This window comes from Bidens hawaiensis, unplaced genomic scaffold, assembly GCF_021521415.1.
Source record: "Bidens hawaiensis isolate Kalapana, Puna unplaced genomic scaffold, B.hawaiensis_p1.1 tig00004478_1, whole genome shotgun sequence".
Taxonomy (NCBI): domain Eukaryota; kingdom Viridiplantae; phylum Streptophyta; class Magnoliopsida; order Asterales; family Asteraceae; genus Bidens; species Bidens hawaiensis.
Genome location: NW_027491271.1, coordinates 1,115,559 through 1,129,243, shown reverse-complemented (window position 1 = coordinate 1,129,243; position 13,685 = coordinate 1,115,559). Strand labels below are relative to the sequence as shown.

Below are 13,685 nucleotides of genomic sequence, written 5' to 3'. Positions count from 1 at the left end.
TCCAAATGTTTCGAATAAACAAATGTTTTTATCAAGGTTAAATCTATACAAAATAGACTAAAGGTCTGAAGCTAAATCGATGATCTAGTTATTTATACAAATGTTATTCTCGTACTATAGGTCCGAGATAACCAATCAAGAAACAGAATCAGAAAACAGGAATCAGTATCAGAAATTGATTATAAACAGAAAAGGTGAATACGCCCCAAACCTTTTATAATGAGTCTGAATGTTTGCATAGGATTTACGAATCCTTAAAACTTTGTGTTACAATAATAAGAAACGGACACTCTGATTAAGAGTATACATGTGTCTGGATCCAAACATACATGGTGACTCGGATTTCCCTGAGGCTATGCGTATCATCAACATGCCTCTGAAGATCTACGGGAGTGTTCAGAGAAATGATATTGTGTATATAATTAATTGTACAAGGTATTTAGGGTAATTTGATCCCAATTTAGTTGGGTGACTAATAAGTAGTCACAAAGGTATTATTGTTGGTTTCACAAAGATATTGAAAAGATATTTTTAGAGTCAGCGTTATTCACCAGCTTTGTGCTGACGTATTTTCATACCCATGTTACTGGGAAACAAGAAAGGTTAGAACAGATAAGCAAGAAGGAATAGAAGATTGGAGTTATAGTCATTAGATGCTATCTGATGGCTCAGATATTTTATTTGAAAATATTATAAAAGAGTTATGTTTTTAAATAAATGTATTTGAAATATCAAGCGGGTATTTTAACCCGAGAGTTTAATAAGTTTTCGATATAATAATATTTTATTAAAGAGTTCCGCTAAAACTAAACCGCAACTCTGATTTATTTACAAAACAGGTGCCAACTATTGGTCACACGCCTAGACCCTAAGATCGGGGTGTGACAGAACACCGCCCCCCTAGGCATCATGGATGGCTTTTTGAACAAGGCGTTTTCTACATACCGCATGTTTTGAGGGTTTTTGTTATTTTAATTTAATTTTATATTTAAAAATGTAATGAATTATAATTTAAAAACAAAAAAAGTGTAAAAGTGATTGGGCGTCACGTGACGCATAACGCCTAGGAATGGGGCATCATGACTACACTTTCATTTTGTAAAAAACCATAACTCTGATTGGGCGTCATGTGACGCATAACGTTTGGAGGTGGTGTTTTATGACTACACATGATCTTAGTATTACTTATTTATTTACTTATATTATTTATTTTTAATTTTATTCAAATTTCTTTGTTCGTACGTAGTAATACACTATTCTAATATATTATTATAAATGTTTATTGGATTTTAATAATCACTATTGAATAATATTGACCGATAATAATTTCTATTTGTTTTATCGTCACTGGCGGTCTCAAAATCAAAAAAGTTGGCCCCAAATGGTCCCCCGTTGTAAAAAGGACTTAACTACGTTATACTTTGTTCCAAATTTCAAACTAATTTGGCCATTAATCGGAAAGAAGATATGAGTTGATTGATAACTTAGCTCGAAACGATGATCTAAACAACTTGATTTTGGTTAATTGTAAGTTCAAACACCAAAATTGAAGCATTGTTTTGTCATTTTGGAGTGTCGTTTCGAACTAAGTTTTACACCAATCAACTCTTATCCTCTTAACGATCAAAAGCCCTAAAACATTGGTTTTAAATTCTGAAAAAACTATAACGTCGTTAAGTCATTTTTAACGGAGTACCATTTGGTGGCAACCTTTTTTAATTGGGGCCCACCAGTGACGATAAAATGAATAGATTTTGTTATCGGCCAATACCATTCAATATGGATTATTAAAATCCAATATTCCTATTATAAATTATATATTATTTTTTTTTACTATTAAGTTTTTTTTTGGAGTTAGGATCTCATTTAAAGCAACCTCTCTATCCAAAGAGATAGAAGGTTTACTTACATATCACTCTTTCTAGACTTTACTGATAGCTTTGACTATTTGTGAAATTTAATGGGTGGCTATTCGGGGTTCACGAGCTCATGCACGTCTTCACTTAAAAGAACTCATATTTTGCTCATTTTGCTCGTTTCAAACTCTAAATTAACTAGTCTAAACCTCATTATGGGTCATTTTGCCGGGATTGATAACTTAAGTAAACTCAAGCTTGTGCTCATTTACCAAATAAACTCTCATTTAAGCTTGAGCTCTTTAAACTCAATTTGATTTTAGATTTTAGATTTTAGTAAACCTTAAGTCGAATAAATCATGAGCGATTTAGCTAGTTTTACTATATGTAAATCATAAAGGAAAAAAGAAAGAAAGAAACTTACTTGTATAAGGGCCATATATAAGTAAGTTTCTAATTAAACCTAAAACCTGGCTGAAAACGTTTAACACCGAATTAAAATACAAATTCAGTCTTAACACAACCAAGTTGAATTTTTTATTCCAAAATTTTGATTTTGATTGATATAAACCTTAGTTCACATAAATAATGATTATTTAAATTTTGTGATCAATTCAATACAATTATAACTTATATCTAATCATATCTAGCCTAAGACCTTGCGTACTTATTCAACGCTGTGGCGTTTTCACTCCAAAACCCGGGGGGCACCCCCATCCCTACCCCCCACGGCGTTTTGGTTTGACGTTTTCGAGGGAGCGTTTCCAACAAAACGCGAGTTCGGCTAGAATTTTTATGGAAATTGTGTGTGGGGAGGGGAGAGGAGGGGAATATATGTAAATATTGTAGGAGAGTTGTAGCGTTTTGCCCACTATGCCCCTTTATGTAAAACTCTGCATTGACGGGGGTGCCACATGACGCAAAATGCTCAAGAGTGAGATGTTTTGACTAAACATTGTGTAACTATACCTATAAACTAATAGTTAAGTTATTCGGTTTAGTAGATTGAAACATAAAACAAAATGGAATTCAGTTTTCAGTTCTACTTTGAACTACTTGAATTTGGCTCCTATTAAAGTTTTAATTTCTAGCTCCCGAGGTGGTTTGTTTTATGGAGCGGGTACAGAAGGTGGTTCACAGATACTCGCAAAGCTCGAGGAACCAAGAATTGATATTTAGTAGAATAGGTTTTGTAATTCAAAAGAGGCTAACTACGCAACTTGTTGCTCGCTTATTCATTATCTAGATGTAGCTTTGTTTGTGTTAATATTATTAAAATTTGAGGATTCTTAAAACACCCACAAAATTAACATTTTGACACACTAGGGTGTGCGATAATTTACATAATAAAGAAGATAAGATATAAAAATAGAACCAAGGTGATGACAAGATTCCCCAATGACGAAGAAAAACAGTCGGTGGTATGTTGCCAAATGAAAATGGTCCATTGAACAATGAATATACTGTCAGTCCTTTGCATGGATACAACGTGTTGAAAACCCAATTGCCACCTTTCCCATCTACATTTACACAATAGAAAACTCAAAACATTTTGTTACAAAAGCCTGATCTTTTTCCTTTATCTAGAATGAAAATGTACAAATATTGATCTCAAAAAATATATTGGATTATTGGTATCATAATATATTCGATACATAAAACATAGAATAAAAAGTTTAGAGTAGCTCAGTTGACCCCTAAGTCCTTCATAGATCTGATCCGCCTGTACCTAGTAATATGGTGTTTGTTTATTTATTTAATTTTTTTAAAAAAAAGAGGTGATATGTTTAAATCCTAGATTAGAAAGGATTTTAGGTGAAACAAACTTGCTGTTCAAATAAATAAATAAAACTTCGTTGGATATGCGTAGTTCATATGTTATAAAAAAATTAATTTTGTTAGAAATACCTTGAGTAATGATAAAAATATCTTTTTTTTTTTACTTTTTATTTTCTGGGCTCCATGTTTATTTCTCCAAACAGAGTAAAATCCTACGATACAGGTTTAAGACATTAGAAAGAACTGCATATCTTTATTTATTTGTTTTTGTTGCACTCCACACACAACTCCTCAGCAAGATAAGCATATTTGTTTTCCTTTTCCTTCAAGTGGCACAACTTCTCCTTGCGGTAGGCGTAGTTCACTGCATGAAGGTTGCAGCAGAAATTGTGAAATTTGCAAGTATTAAGGTTGGTTTTGTGAAAATTATGAAAATTGTGAAAAATGTGGTCGATTTTGTGAACTCGTAGCTTTGCTTATGTTTCGACTTGAACTCGCTATATTAGTAAGTGGGTTCAACAGCCATTAAGCGGGTCATTCTTGTTAATTAGTCGTTCAACTGTCATTAAACGGGTTATTCTTTAAAACAGGACACTTGCACCGGGTGGTTATTTTAAAGTAGCAGTGGCATTCCCGCAAGTGCCACTACCCCCATAAGAGCCTTGGTATATCACAACCATTATTTCGTAAAAACTAAGCCAAACTCATATAGTAAGTTAGAAACCTTTTCAACCAAAGTAAGATAAAACATTATAATAAAATCATGAATCAAACCACAACTGAAATTGAAACCAAGCAAAAAAGTATGTTATAATACATGGAAAACGGAGCATCACCAAGCATCATACACAATGAAATCCAATGTCACCCAAACAACGTACGATCAAACAAGCAAACAAAACAAACAGCATATATATATCACTCCTCGTACTGCCCCTCTTCACCCTCTTCTTCCTCGTACTCCTGATCATCATCCACCGTTGCATCCTGATACTGTTGATACTCCGCCACCAAATCATTCATATTACTCTCCGCCTCAGTGAACTCCATCTCATCCATCCCCTCACCTGTATACCAATGCAAAAACGCCTTTCTCCTAAACATAGCTGTAAACTGTTCACTCACTCGCCTAAACATTTCTTGAATCGAAGTCGAGTTTCCAATAAATGTGGAAGCCATTTTGAGCCCGGTTGGCGGGATGTCACAAACGCTTGATTTAACGTTGTTTGGTATCCACTCGACAAAGGAGGACGAGTTCTTGTTTTGAACATTCATCATTTGTTCATCAACTTCTTTGGTGCTCATTTTGCCTCGGAACATGGCTGAGGCAGTTAGGTATCGGCCGTGGCGTGGGTCTGCAGCACACATCATGTTCTTGGCCTCCCACATTTGCTGGGTCAGCTCAGGCACGCTAAGAGAAATGTATTGTTGGGACCCGCGAGAAGTGAGGGGAGCAAAACCGACCATGATGAAGTGGAGACGAGGGAATGGGATAAGGTTGACCGCAAGCTTTCGGAGGTCAGAGTTCAGTTGACCTGGGAATCTCAAGCAGCATGTTACACCACTCATGGTTACGGAGATCAAGTGGTTCAAGTCACCAACTGCAAGACAAGAAGACATAAACGATAAATATTACTATATTGATCTTAATATTATTCGACGTGGCAAAATGGATTTAAACGAGTCCGGGTCAAAACATGTAATCCTTTTTGCACGACAGCACGAGTTAAACAAAACGGGCCATACTGACTTGACTCAAAAACAATTTTTTATTGTAATAAAACGAGTACAAAAACTATATGATTACAATAACAGCCTAAATTACTCGATTAGTCGGCTGGTGAGTTCAAAAGTTATAAAACGTGCCGGGTAGATAACAAGTCAAAACGGTTTTGGACTTACACAAATCCATGGGTTGAATTGACCCGCAAAAACTTTTTTAGTAAAAAAACTAGAAACAATTAATGTGTTACAAAAACTATACCATTACGATAACAATCTAAAATTTTCAAAATTAAAAGGATTTAAAGTTTCAATTTGGTTTATCTGAATCATTTCAGATAATCATAACCAAAATCGACCCATTCATAACAAAATTTGAGGTTAACTAAAGACATGATTACTTACAACTTGGAGTGGTGAGCTTTAGGGTCTTGAAACAGATATCATAAAGCGCCTCGTTGTCAAGAACCATACACTCGTCAGCATTTTCAACCAACTGGTGGATCGAGAGTGTGGCATTATAAGGCTCAACCACAGTGTCTGACACCTTCGGTGAAGGGAAAACTGAAAATGTAAGCATCATTCGGTCCGGGTATTCCTCTCTAATCTTTGATATCAACAGTGTTCCCATTCCAGATCCTGTACCTCCCCCAAGTGAGTGGCAAACCTGAAAACCTGCCACCAAAAAACCAAATCAAAACTGATTATAAGCACTTGGATCTTGTGGTGCACACATACTAAACCTATGAACATCGAATCAATATTGAAAAACCCTCATAAATCAGTACTAACAGAACTGTAGTTGAAAGAAGTCAGTGCTGTGAAAATCAGTATTACGCGCCAATTAATCGGAAATCAGTGATTAACCAATCTGATTTAAAGTAATCAGACATATAAATCCGAAGTCAGTCAAAGCCAGTCTAAATCGTTCAAAATCAGTCAAATTTCAATCAAAATATGTCAAAAATGGTCAAATTTTGATCCAAATCTGTGAAATCAGTCAAATCTCGATCAAAACCTGTCGAAATTGGTCAAAACCTTTGAAGTATTTGAAATGTATAGTTATCAATCCAATCTGATTAACAAGTTTAAAAAGTTATATATAAAAATGTTGTATACTATATAAAGACTTTAGAAAAATGACATAAGATTCCAATCCAATTAATCCGGATCAATTGTTAGCGCCTAGCGAGTTCTACAACACCGAAAGAAATATGATGATCAAAATTCAAATCGAATCAAAACAATACACAAAAACTTCATAATTCAGATGTTAATCACCAGATCACAATTACAACTATCAAAACCCGAATCGACATAAACCGAACCATAAACATACCTTGCAAGAGATCACAATTCTCTGCTTCTTTCCTGACAACATCCAGCACCGAATCAATCAACTCAGCGCCTTCCGTGTAATGCCCCTTGGCCCAATTATTACCCGCACCGGACTGCCCGAAGACGAAGTTATCCGGCCTGAAGATCTGGCCGTAGGGGCCGGATCTGATGCTGTCCATGGTGCCAGGCTCCAGATCCATGAGGATCGAAGCGGCCGCCAGAAGCCTCGTTGTAGTAGACGTTGATGCGTTCGAGTTGGAGATCGGATTCAGATCCGGTGTAGCGGCCGGCGGAGTCGATGCCGTGCTCGTTGCAGATGACTTCCCAGAACTTGGAGCCGATCTGGTTGCCGCATTGGATGTGTAGGATTTCTCTCGTTTTGGTGGGTGGTGAAGATGAGAATGAGAGGGTTTGGGTGAGTGAGTGGTGGGAGAAGTTGGTTTATTAATAATATAGGGTGAGAGTGTAGTGTCTTCTACGATAGATATAGGTTATTTGACTATGGAGAGACTGACATGACAGTGTGACACAGAAGCCAAATCATGCTAATAATTTTTCATTTTTTTTTTTATATAAATAAAGATAGATATTATATGTTTGTGTCTAAGGCTGAGGGGTGTGGGGGGCGCGAGAGGGGGCGCCAGCCAATAATATTGTGACGTGTGGCAGAGAGAGAAACTTGATAAGATGGGTGTTGGTAGTGGTGCTCGCGCCCCGGGACATGGTGTGGAGGGGCGCGAGAGGGGGCGCGAGCGGTTTTTTTTTTATTTTTTTATAAATGTATTAAAAAAACGTATTATTAAAAAAACTCAAAAATTATTTAAAAAAACACACATTTTTTTGAAAATTCATAATAAAAAAAACATACTAAAAATTAAACAAACAATAATATTTAATAATAAAACTAATCTAATACAAGATCAGATTTAATAATATTGTTTTTGATATGGTAAAAATGGGTTGATTTAGGGGTATTATATAGGATTTTGTAAAGGTTTTTTTAAAAAAGTTTGAAAGAAATGGGTAATATATAGGAAGTGTTTTATAAAGAAATGGGTAAGTTTGGTTTTTTTTTGAAGTTGTGTGTATAAAATGGGTAATATATAGGAGTAAAATGGGTAATATATACAAATGTATTCAAAAATATATTCAAAATCATGACATTTATAAAACAATTTCCGGCTAGAAAATGATTAATCAAAATGTGAGCTGTTCATTAGATTTCAAAGAAGATCCAAGATTAATATGAGCCAACGACTCTATTCACGCTTCCCAAGCCTCCTTCACGCTACCCCCAGCCGCTACCCCCCTGGCGCCTGCCTCTTTTTCCGCGCTCGCGCCCCTCTCGCGCCCCTCTCGCGCCTCGGTGGTGTGGTGCTCGCGCCCCGGGGCGCGAGCGGCTGGCCTCTTGCGCCCTTTCTCACGCTCCACACCCTTCAGCCTAATGTTCTTTGATTTACGAGGGTTTGAACTTGAGTTTGGTTTGTTTCGAGTTTTACTTTTAAAATTTAAGCTTGACTTTGACTTTGACTTTGATTTTTTTTTTTATTTTTTATAGTCTAGCTTAAATTTAAAACTAGTTTGTTATTTAATTCGTATTATGAATTACTGTAAGAGAAATTGACAAAAAAATGCATTGGTTTGATTTGATTTGATTTTATATTTGGTTTATTTTAATAGTTTTATAAATAGATTAGGAATAGACGGCATGTGGTAATTTTAAGTGATAAGACTTTTTATATAATGAATTTCTAGTGGGAAAATATTTATATAATTACTTTTCCTACACGAAGACAAAGTAAACATAAGAGCGACGTGTTTTTCATTTGTTGCAAATAAATTATACGGAGACATGAAATAGCGACATGTTATAAGGTGTTCGTTTCATAGAATATCGAGGGTTCAAGCCTGTGATGAATATTGGTGTATTATTGTTATAAGTAGATTAGATTGTTAAAAAGAAATTATTAGGGACCACATATGGTTATAAAAGTTAGCCCTGCTTGTGGTGCGCACATATGATGTATATATGTGTGAACCCTCGGGTGGGCAAAAGTGAAATTGCACTAATTTTAACGTTATTTTACTAATCTCGTGAAAATAACGTTAAAAGTGACGGACGGTTAATCAGGCATCATGTAGTGGCGTTGATAGCCGAAAGACAAGGGTACATGCACCGATCAGCCGGTGTCCCGATGATTGAGTGCTATGTGCCTTATGTCCAAGGCTTGATGCAAAACTACTATCGAGCCGGGGGTCTCACCGAAAGCAGCCTCTCTATCCTTATAGGGTAGAGGTAAGGCTGTCTACATCTTACCCTCCTCAGACCCTACCATAGCTTTGCTATTGGTGGGATATACTGAGTACGATGATGATGATGATATGGTTATAAAAGTGTTGAGGAAGATTATATGGTTCATTTTTAAAGGTTAAAGTTTAAGCAGCATTATTGACTTATATTACTTGCTAAGTGAATAGACTAATGGTTCGTATTCAGTTATAATGTAATTATGTAAATGACTCGAGTCGACAGTTATATATGTGAAATCAACTCGTTAAAAGTTTAAAATGAGTTGAGTTTGAAGGTATGTTTAGCAAAATCAGCTGGTAGCTGTTGGTAGTTGTAGCGTTTTATAAATATATATGTGTTTGGCAAAGTAGCTAAAACTTTTAATAAAACTAGTTGGGTGCCCACTTGGTGTGGTGGGGTGGGCGCGCAACCTGACATCAACCACATTATCAGTGCTGATACATGATTTATCTGATGATAGTGCACGCATAACCCGAATGTAGACGTGCAATTCGTGCAAATGCAGTATGCGTGTAACCTGTGTCAAAAATTAAGAAGCAAAGCTGAAATATATAATAATTTCAAATAGATAATTTTTTGAATCAACCTGTTTTTATCTGACTTCCATTCCGATCTGGCACTGATTAGCTAAAATTTCCCACTCAAACTATTTTTCTATTTTTATGAAAACTTTTTAATGTTAGTGTAATAAAAACATATCAATCAATTATTTAATCAAATAATTATTTACCTAAATTATAGAGATTTAAAATATACAAGTATTTATGTCAGTATAATAAAAATATTTATATCTTTAATGAAATCATATCTATTTTTTTTATTAAATTAATTCATAAACATTTTTCGTGTCATCATCATCATCATCATCGTACTCAGTATATTTCACCAATAGCAAAGTTATGGTAGGGTCTGAGAAGGTAAGATGTAGACAGTCTTACCTCTACTCCGTAGGAATAGAGATGCTTCTTCCGGTGAGACCCCCAGCTCGATAATAGTTTTGCATCAAGCCTTGGACATAAGACACATAACACTCAACCATCGGGACCTCGGCTAATTGGTGCATGTACCATTGTCTTTCAGCTATCAACGCCACCACATGTTGCCTTATTAACCTTCCGCTAATTTTAACGTTATTTTCACGAAATTAGTAAAATAACGTCAAAATTCGTGCAATTTCACTTTTGCCCACTCAATGGCCCACACATATATACATCATATGCGTACAATCTTCAGTGTAGAAGATAAATGTGGTAAAAACTAATTAACGATATTTATATGTCTAAGAAGATAAAAACAAGAAGAAATTACGAATGAATAACAACTTTATTTTTATGTATTTATTTAACCTCTATGGATCCATGGAGTTTTCATACATTTTTTTCAAATATTTAATACAAAAACGTGTTTTAGTCAAGCTAATTTTATATATGATGCTATCTTTTTATGTCATTTATAATGAAACATCTTATCATCTTTTGCTAGAATTTACTATTACATTAAAAAAAATATAATTACAACTTATAAAATCACTAGGTGCATCTTTTTTTATGAAGAAACGTGAGAATGCACCACGTATTCATATCAATATTTTATTTGAAAATATTACTAAAATATTACTAAAATTTTATTTGACAATAATATTTTATTATCATTATTGTCTTCATGACATCCTGATTTCAAGCCTCTTGTCTATATCTTGTGGGTTGACCCGCCCCGCTCGATGTTAAGGCGGGTGCATACCTCTTCAATAATATATGTATATATATTGTTATAAATATTACTAAAATTATGAATATATACATAAATAAGTGTGTATCTATATAATAAAATAATTAATATTTAATACATAATAAAAAAGTCGAACTCAAGTATGAAAAATTACTACTAGTCGAATTCGATATACATAGAGCTGGAAACAAACCAAGCTCAAGTTCTCCTGATCAAGCGAGCTAGACTGAGCTTGAGCTCAACTCAACTTGTTTAAATATGGTTAGGGAAAATCGATCAGGTTCAGATTTAGGCCTAAAGATCGGGTGTAGTAATCTCAGTAAGTCATGTCATAAGTTTGCCTTCTTATCTACGTCATTTGTGAAGATCTTGAAGTCTATTTAATCTCATACGCAAACCCATGAATGATTTGTCTCTATTAAAAAGTTGTACCTAATATCCACAATCTTCTCTTTTGGTTTTGTGAAGTGTTTGACTCATGTAATGTTCATGTAACATTCAAGCAACAGCCCCACCTGTAACCTTTTTTAGCAAGTATTAAATATCATGACCTTCTACAGGACCCATCTGATGCAATGAGAAAGAAATGCAGGTGGTGTAAATGAGCCAAGTCAAGCTAAGCCTGAAACGTTTTGACTTGAAAGAGCTCAAGCTCGACTCGCGAGTAGCTCGTTTATTATTTATAATACATATTTAATTAATATTATAATATAGTCTAAGCTCTTCACAAGCTCATTTGTGTATTTAAAAATTAATATAGACTAGTTCTAAAGAGTTTAAAGCTTAAAAATGCACTAGGCTCTTTAAGGGCCCGCGAACCTAAATGATCTTCTCATAAAGTCTCGAGCTTGGGCTCAACAACCAAACGAGCTTTATTTGAGGCTCGGGCCCAGATCGTTTCAGGCTTTGTATTGATCTGATATTGAGTAGCTCGTGAGTCGCGAGTGGCTCTGCTCATTTGCAAGTGAATCACAATTAATTCAGTTACGGAGGTGACCTGTTTATGGTCCATTGAAGCAAAACGGGCCAACGCACCAACATAGAAGTGATTACAACTGTCGTTTTCAGTTTTATATACAAGATTTATCCTTTATTTGAGGCTCGGGCTCAATAAGACTCTGTTAGTTTCAAGTTTTTTTATCAATTCAATTCCAAATAGCTATCGAGCAAGTCAACCTGAAAGAAAAAAAAAAGAGCAGCCCAATATAGATACCAATACAATTACGGGTGCTGCTAAACATATTCACATCTCATCCATTTTTACTAAACATACCTCATCCATCAAGTTTTACATTAATACGATTTAGACATTTTTGTTGTTTCTTTTGTCATTTTGTTATCTTTTATTATCATTATTGTTTTTATAAAAGCATTTTTTTCTATTTTTATTTAACAATTTTTTTTCTATTTATCTTTTTATGTATAATTAAAAGCTTTTAATAAAAACATATTTTTTCTTACTTAGAAAAACATTTGTTTTCTTATATAAAAAATGTTTTTTTACTAGTTTTAATCTTTCTAGAGAGCGTTTTTTTTTAAATTAAGAGATACTTTACGTTCTTTTATAAAAAATCATATTATTTTTTATAAATAAAATGGTTAAATAACATACAACTTGAAAAACAAATTTGGATCTTTTCTCAGGTAACATTAATTTCATGTATCCAAACCTAACAATTTTTTTTATTGTTTTGAATACATTATATAAAAAATAAAATAAAAAACTAGCTAGAGAAAACATACAAAATGCATGTAAAAAATAAACAAACTTTTAATAAAATCTTAAATAATAAAATCAATAATAAAAATATATTAAAAAAACTTAATAGTTTTTTATTTGATATTTTGAGATAATTATTAAATAAAATAAGAGGGACTAACATGTCGATTACAAATGTTAAGGGAAATTGAAAGTTCGAGCAGGAGGGGGTGTATGGTTAGCAAGGGAGGGGAGTACATTTACTTGTTTAGCCTGACCCTACAAGTACTTATTAATTGCAAAAATAGTCGTTCGCAATGCAAATACAAATTACGGACAAAGTGCAAATCATTCATAGATTCAAAGGCTTCCAAAGCCAAGCTATGTCGCCGTTGACCACCGCAGATAACTTCCCGCCATCACAATCTCCGGTATTGATTTATTTCAGTTTCATGTAGGGTTTTCATATGAGAATTATGATCTGGATCAATTTATATACATTTAAAAAAGTATAATCTATCAATACTTACATTAATATTAAGATTTTCGTGCATGATGATACATGTGGGTGAATTGAAACCCTCTGCCAAGTACAACCTATTATTATACAATTATAATTCTTAGTTAATTATTCGTCAAACACAAATTAAATATAGCTTTATTACTTTTGTTTAGGTCTTATACTTTAGAACCTTCACACATTTAACTAAGATCTTAATTTTTCAACTCATCAAATTCATGGTGAGTTTACATACATTTTTTTTATATTTTTCTTATTCAGGGGGTAACATGTATGGGTGTTCAAAACCAAATATTCGAAGTTTCGGATATCCGTTCCTTTCGGATAGTGGATTTCACTATCCGAATCTGAAATTTCGGATATCCGAAGTTCGGATATCCGATCGGATAATGAAATGGATATTCGAAAATCTAAAATAAAAAAACCTATTTTAAAATTAAAATTACAAGATCTCATGTATCTAAATTTTCCAATCCAACAATCTAAAATAAAAATTGTTCAAAACACACAAAAACAAGCAAACAAAACAATCCATTGTTCAAAGGAAACCCAACCATTCTTTCAAAATAAACAAGCTTATTGAACAAACATCTTGTATTTAAAAGCCATCTTCAACATCATCATTCCATATATCCGTGCCAAGTGACGAGGGCTGGACTGAAGTGGTGCTGGCGGACCGGCGGTAGACGGAGAAGAAAGGGCTCGAGTGATGAGGGAAGATGGTTGGGCTAG

At 34.2% G+C, this 13,685-nt stretch overlaps 1 pseudogene across 1 annotated transcript; it reads right to left on the bottom strand.

The window, feature by feature from the left end:
• Positions 1-4,399: 4,399 nt before the first annotated feature.
• LOC143626739 (tubulin beta-1 chain pseudogene) lies at positions 4,400-7,106 on the bottom strand (annotated as a pseudogene). Its single transcript, XR_013152475.1, has 3 exons — positions 6,697-7,106; positions 5,763-6,032; positions 4,400-5,236 (listed from the first exon to the last, which is right to left on the bottom strand). The product of XR_013152475.1 is annotated as a tubulin beta-1 chain pseudogene (transcript).
• Positions 7,107-13,685: the final 6,579 nt, after the last annotated feature.